Here is a 6,430-nt window from a genome sequence, read left to right on the forward strand (position 1 = left end):
GAATTTTAACATTCTGGTATTTTCACTGGAAGAAGGGAAGGCAGGCAGTAGTTTCATGGCTAGAAACATAAAAAAAATTAGCCTTAGGGATTTGAAAAGAACCCTGTCTTTTCAGCTCAGTCCTTAGTGAAAGAATGATCCCTTCAGGGAATGGATATGGCTAAAATACTACTCACACACATTTTGTTTACAACAAAATTCTCATCCAGTGGATCCAAATAATCTGGTGCTCAAATTAGGCCCTATGCCTTGAATTGCTTCTACAAATGTCACTGTTCCATGGAAGAACTCTTCTCACCACAAGTACTGTAGATAAGCACAAAGGCAACAGCAGCTTGTATACAGAGAGGTTCTACAAACTACAAGAGATCACTGGAATCAATCTCCTCCCAGATTGTTTCAGCAAGAACAAAGATCTTCAGCTAGTCTGAACTAATACAAATCTAATGAAAGGACAAAAGATACAATATAACTTTAATTTAACCTTGTATTAAACACTCATACACTTTGATGTCTACAGAACATTTCACAGAAGTGCCACAATATTCTGAAGGTATTCAGTTTTAATTAGTGAGCTGAAGACTGAACAGCCACCTAAGCTTTTGCCACTTTTTACATATTAGCAAAATAAAGAGCATTCAGCAAATAATCATTTCCAAAGGTATCATGACTCCAGAATATTATTAAGCACTTAGAAGGTTCAAGATGCAAAAATATCTTGAGTACTTGTCTGTCAGTAAAGGTTCTATTATGGTGATTCTCTCAGCGTATTTGCAGTACAGTTTATCAACAGCGGGCGTATTGACAAATACAGTTTTAAAGGCCTAGAAATGCCCTGAAGAATTTCAATCACACCAAAAAGACACTTAAAACTATTTTTAAAAGATATTTTAGGTAATTCAGTCTAATGAAGTACTTCAATATGCCTAGCAAGTTGACAAGTAACGGTTTTCCCACAATAATCAACTTTGGAGTCATCCATACCTGGTCAGACACATGAAGGTTTACTTGGAGGACAGAAGGGTACAACTGAGCTTTTCCTTCCATCTCCTGCTTTCACAGTAGCAGACAGCTTAATGCTGACATAAGCCACTGCATGACTAGAAAGTCACTCATTGTTTACTGAACATCTTGGTGGTAGTTTGAACTTGGAGGGTTTTCATGACCTCTTTTGTTGTGTTCTCTCATTACTAAGGATGCTGATCCACTGTTTATCCTTCCAGCTTCCCGGCAATGACCCATAATCTTGTAACCACCAACTATTACTGCTACTTCCTCCTAGCAGAAATCTTTGAGAAGACCTTATCAGTTTGCTGCAGCTGGCTAAAAAAGTACAGCTGGCTACCCTCTCCTCTGTCCACACCCTAAATTATTCACGATGTATGTGTCAGCATATGCTTCACGGGAACTTCTTTTTAAAACCTCACTGAGGCTTACAACACTGAGCTTTCACCCTCACTCTGTCTCTGTATATCTGCACTCTAGTTTCCTAATCTTAATACGTACATGACTTTTGTTTTACCTGTACTCATCTAACTTAAAAACTAAAGGAAGTTTCTTGATCTATTTTTTCAGTATTTTTACAAGCTCAGCTCCCAATAAGAATTAGTGCAGTGATAAAGTAAAAAGTTTTGCTACCCCTTCCATTTTTCTTCATGCTTTGCACTTCAAGAGGCATTACTTGCTCTAGCAATTGCATAAAATACTGGCTCATAAACTGGAAGCACTCAGAGTCTCCAGGCACTGCCCTAGCTAAATCACATGAAAGACATTCCCCATCACATCAGGGAAGGCAGCAAAGAGAAGCCCTATCTAGCAGGGCAAGTGTATGTGGCAAAAACAACTTCAGGTCTCTAAAGGGTGAAGACAAACATGGCAGGGTGGCTGTAGGGAAGGAAACAAGTTTAGGAGGACTGACTGGTCAACTGTAACCTATTTCTGTACCTGGTCTCCGCCCTAGGAACCAGAGATGTAGCTTCAGTTGAAGAGCAAAAGGCAACTTCTCTTTTCACCTTCCTTTTTTTCTCCCCTCCCACCTCTCGTAAAGCACAGCATAATGCATGTGTAAGATACTAAGATGCCACATAAGTCACATTAAAAAAAAAAAAAGGAAAAAAATGGCTGCTTCAAGTTAAATTTTGCATCTAAAAATTTAAAGGTAACTGCTCAGTGTTTTTCCACAAACCTGTCTTTTCATGTTTCCATTCTGAAAATTTGGAACATTTTTCTACATCAGTCTTACATTCAAAAGATATGTGACAAAATATGATTCAGGATTACCTGCATTTTCTCAAAGCTAAGTTTTTCTCATATAATTTATAGTTTAGCCAAAAAAAGAATACTTTTTACTTCTTTCTCAGTTTATCAATAAATAGTTAAGGCTGTGAAAATTCACATCCTTTGCACCAGAAAAGTAATTCTGAGTATGAAGTGCAGCATATATCAAGTAGGAAAGGACAAAAAGAGCTAAGTTGAGTAGCAGCCACCTACCTCATCTCTATTTCAACTGTTTGTGATGGTGGGATGATACCCTGAAGTGCTACTTTCAATTAATTTAGAATGGATTCTCAGGAAACATAAATCATGATGTAAACAAGAACTTAAGAGACATCCTCATAAAATACAATGCAAACTGTAAAAACAGAGCAGTTAGTACAACCAACCAATAAAACCAGGAGATCATGATTCCTGTACACATCAAAGTTCTACCTCTTAATGCTGGTTAGACTCATCATCTGCACTTGGCAGCTTGTTACTGAGCTTAGACCAGACAGACAAGCTTGAGAGGTGCAGTACTTCAACTCTTCACAGATGTAGAGATTGAACACCACCAGTCCCAAATACTAAATTCAATTCTTCAGCCAGCACTAATCCATTCTAGAAAAATCTCACTGCCATTTTCCAGTAAGTTTGTTACCTGAGAACTCCTACAATCACTAACAGTGATCCTCTCTTTACTGTTCTGAGTACAGACTCTAGAATCTTACAAAGAGATCTGGACCTCTTACTCCAACAAGAGCATCTCAAACCTTCTAATAGGAAAAAGAACAAAATAATGGTTATATTGAATAGATCTTTCAATTACTGAGGTATCTGTGAATTAATTTTCAGCATTCATTATCAGAGCAGGATTAACACCATGACAAGTAATCTGCAAACCTTGTTTTAGCAAGAGTATCCTTCCCTAAAGAATTAACAGCTTCACATTGAACAGTGATCTTTGCCAGAGCTATGACAGATCTTCACTGTTTACCTTCATAAATTTGCCAGGAAGAAGGGCTTATAGATTCACATTACGTTTTCTATGTAAGGTTACAAATTGCAGTTTCTCCTTTAGATCTTTGGAGTTGCATGTGCAACTCCAAAAAAAGTTGTTTCAGAACATTCTCTAGAAAACCCCAATACCCCACAAAACAAAAGGACCCCCCCCCCAAAAAAAAAACCACCAAAAAAAAAAAAACCCACAAAAAATCCAGGACTCACAACTGAACTGTTTCATTTTTAAATCGCATCAAAGACTGTAAGATAAGGAGTGCTGACGCTTACCTGGCCAGAGGGGGGAAAAAACAAAAAAGGCTTGACTTACAAATAAGCAAAGGGTTCTCTTCTCCTCAGCATACATGAAACTACCATATTCAGTGTCTACAAATGCTAAGAGAACATCACCTGTTAGGCAGCCTCTTAAAAACACAGGTAACAGTTTAATTTTTGCATTCCCTCTGATGAAACATGAGATCACATCTGAGACTAAACTTGAGTCAGAATTCCCATCCCTGATAAATGTGAAGGCATTTTGAAATTCTGTCTCCACAGCCCTAGTATGCCAAAGCAGCTGGAGCAAAGCCAGCTCCCAGCTCCACAACTAGCATTCCTTCCATGAGGATAACATTGTATCACCATCTTTTGAGCAACTGTTCATACTCTGCACATTAAGTCCGTGATGGGACAATGCCCAGTTAATATGAAGATTAATGAAATTTAGGCAAAAGCCAGAATTAGCTAATCTGCCAAGCCTAGGACTCCTAAGTACAGAGCTTTGAGTATTTCTGCTTGAAGCTCCTGAAGGGGAACCAATCTCAGCAGAAGCCATTTAAAGAGGAGCCTACTCTTCCAAGAGCACTGGAACAACCCCAGAAATCAAAGACCACTATTAAAAGCTGTTAAAAACCAATATATTCTAATCAACTGTGTCCTGAAAAAGCTTTGTCCCATCATGTATTAAAATCCTTCACTGTAGAAAGAAGATACTGAAGTGTCACCAATACTTCTAATGTATAGGCAAAAATACCCCAAGCAAACAAAAGCTATTTTGGGCAAACAAGGATGTTTACCAGAGAAATTTTCAAGTATTACTTTACACAGAGCTGTCCTATTAAATTCAGTTTCACTTCTGGCACCTATCACTGTGAAGATTATGCCGTTCACCTCTCCTAACCTACCCAAGGCAGACAGCTGCTCTAGAAATAGTTACAGCCCTTACTCCTGCTTATCTGGAAGCTACCGAACTCTCCCCCACAACTGATTGACATTAAACCAACCACTGCAGTACAGAAAAAAAGACACTGACAACTTTGTACTATCCCTGCAAAAGACTGAGTGCTTGCTTCTAAATGCACTGCAGACTTAAGCTGCTGCAGAATTTACTGCTGCATTAACCAAGAATGCCAAGTCATTTTATGGGCATCAGCTAAACCATCACAAAAACACCAATTTAGGAACTGTTCTACACCACAAAAACCTGCAAGAGCTTGTCTGTCTGCACTCTGAACTGGTTTTCCAGTTAAGGGTTATTATGAATCGTTATTCTCTGTCAGGCTAAGATAGACACTTAAAATCATAATTTATCAACTATCTTATTCCAGACTATTTTGAAACCAGCTGCTTTTATACTAGAATGCATGAATTGACAGCAGCCCATTTTCACTTCACAGTAATTCAGGCAGCTGATCTTTACCTTCTGTACCTTCCCTTTACATGACATATTTACCCAGTTTTGTTTCCCGAGTTCTCATGCTTTCTCTGCATTGGTCCTCCACTGTTGCAAAATACAAGCCCTCAGCGTAATACTTGAAATATTATAGCTGCAATTTCATCAACCTTTTAAAATATGCTATTGGCTATCATGATCTGAATCCAACTGTTCCTCAATTTATATCTACTTCAAATACCATCCATTCAATGACACCAAGAACCAAAAACCAGAAAGCGGGTAAATTCAATCAGTACACTTTTGATTTCACATTTGAAGGAATTAGTATAGTCTGTGTTCCAGTAAAATAACCTTTACACCTTAAGATCCTTTAGTGATTTGATTGTTCTAGTGCAAATTTGTTTAATTTAACTACAGAGGGTTTTGTCTTAGCCTCATTTTCATGTATGAAACTACAAATTAATCAGGCAGAAACAACTAACTTAGCTTTTTTTGACAGTTACAAACAGAGCAGTAAATCTTCAGCTGAATTCCAACTATGCTTTAAAATTTACTAGGGATATGCAGACTGAAGACTTCTGAATCACCAGCCACAACTGATGGACCTAAGGTACCTGCTTCAGATGATAATGCCTGTTGAAACACTTTTTTTTAAGCAATGAGGAGTTTGAAATAAAATAGCTAAAGAGAAAAATTGAAGCAAGGCTGCAAAAAATAATACAGTGGAATTATTTAGAACATTTCTGGCTGTTTTAAACCCTCATATTATCTGCTGATTAATGCAAACTCCTTTCTGCATAAGCAACTATCTAATCTAACAGGACCAGTACTGTACGTCTGCACACCCATCTACTAACTGGTTGTCTTTCAAAGATTTGCCAGACTGTAGTTCCATGCCTCCACAGCAACCAAAGCTTGCTGCTGTGGTCTGCTTAAAGCCAGACTTTTCAAAAAAAGTTAGCATCTGTAATCTTAATATAAAACTATGGCACGGTGCAACTGAGTAGAAAGTGTTTTTACTTAAGCACGCAAAAACGTGTGTATATTAATTTCACAATACAGGTGCTGTGTGCATCAAAAGACAGAAAAAACAGAAAAATCCCTAGCCAATACTACATATCAAGCTTTTCCTCCATCCTGAAAAAACTTTTTCATACTTAAAACCACTCAAGGTTTTTCAAGTGAAACTTGAACAAACTGACTACAATCATGTTGTTAAAATTCAAACTCCAAGATCCACTCCATAGCTTTTAGACGACCCGGTTTTGGTACGTATTCATCAAGGTAATCACTAATTAAGTTATTTTTTGATAAGCCTTAGGATTCTTCATCATGTCTGTATCAGCTCCTGTCTACCAGCTCCTCCCCTGGCTCCACTGCTTGAACAGGAAGCCCAAATGCACCAGGGTTGAGTCTGCTTCAAGGACAAAACACCTACCATTTCTCACTTCGGATCTTCAGCATGCATCTAGAACATGTAAAATCCATCTTCATTCTTTC

Source organism: Catharus ustulatus, chromosome 5 (genome assembly GCF_009819885.2).
Source record: "Catharus ustulatus isolate bCatUst1 chromosome 5, bCatUst1.pri.v2, whole genome shotgun sequence".
In the NCBI taxonomy this organism is placed as follows: domain Eukaryota; kingdom Metazoa; phylum Chordata; class Aves; order Passeriformes; family Turdidae; genus Catharus; species Catharus ustulatus.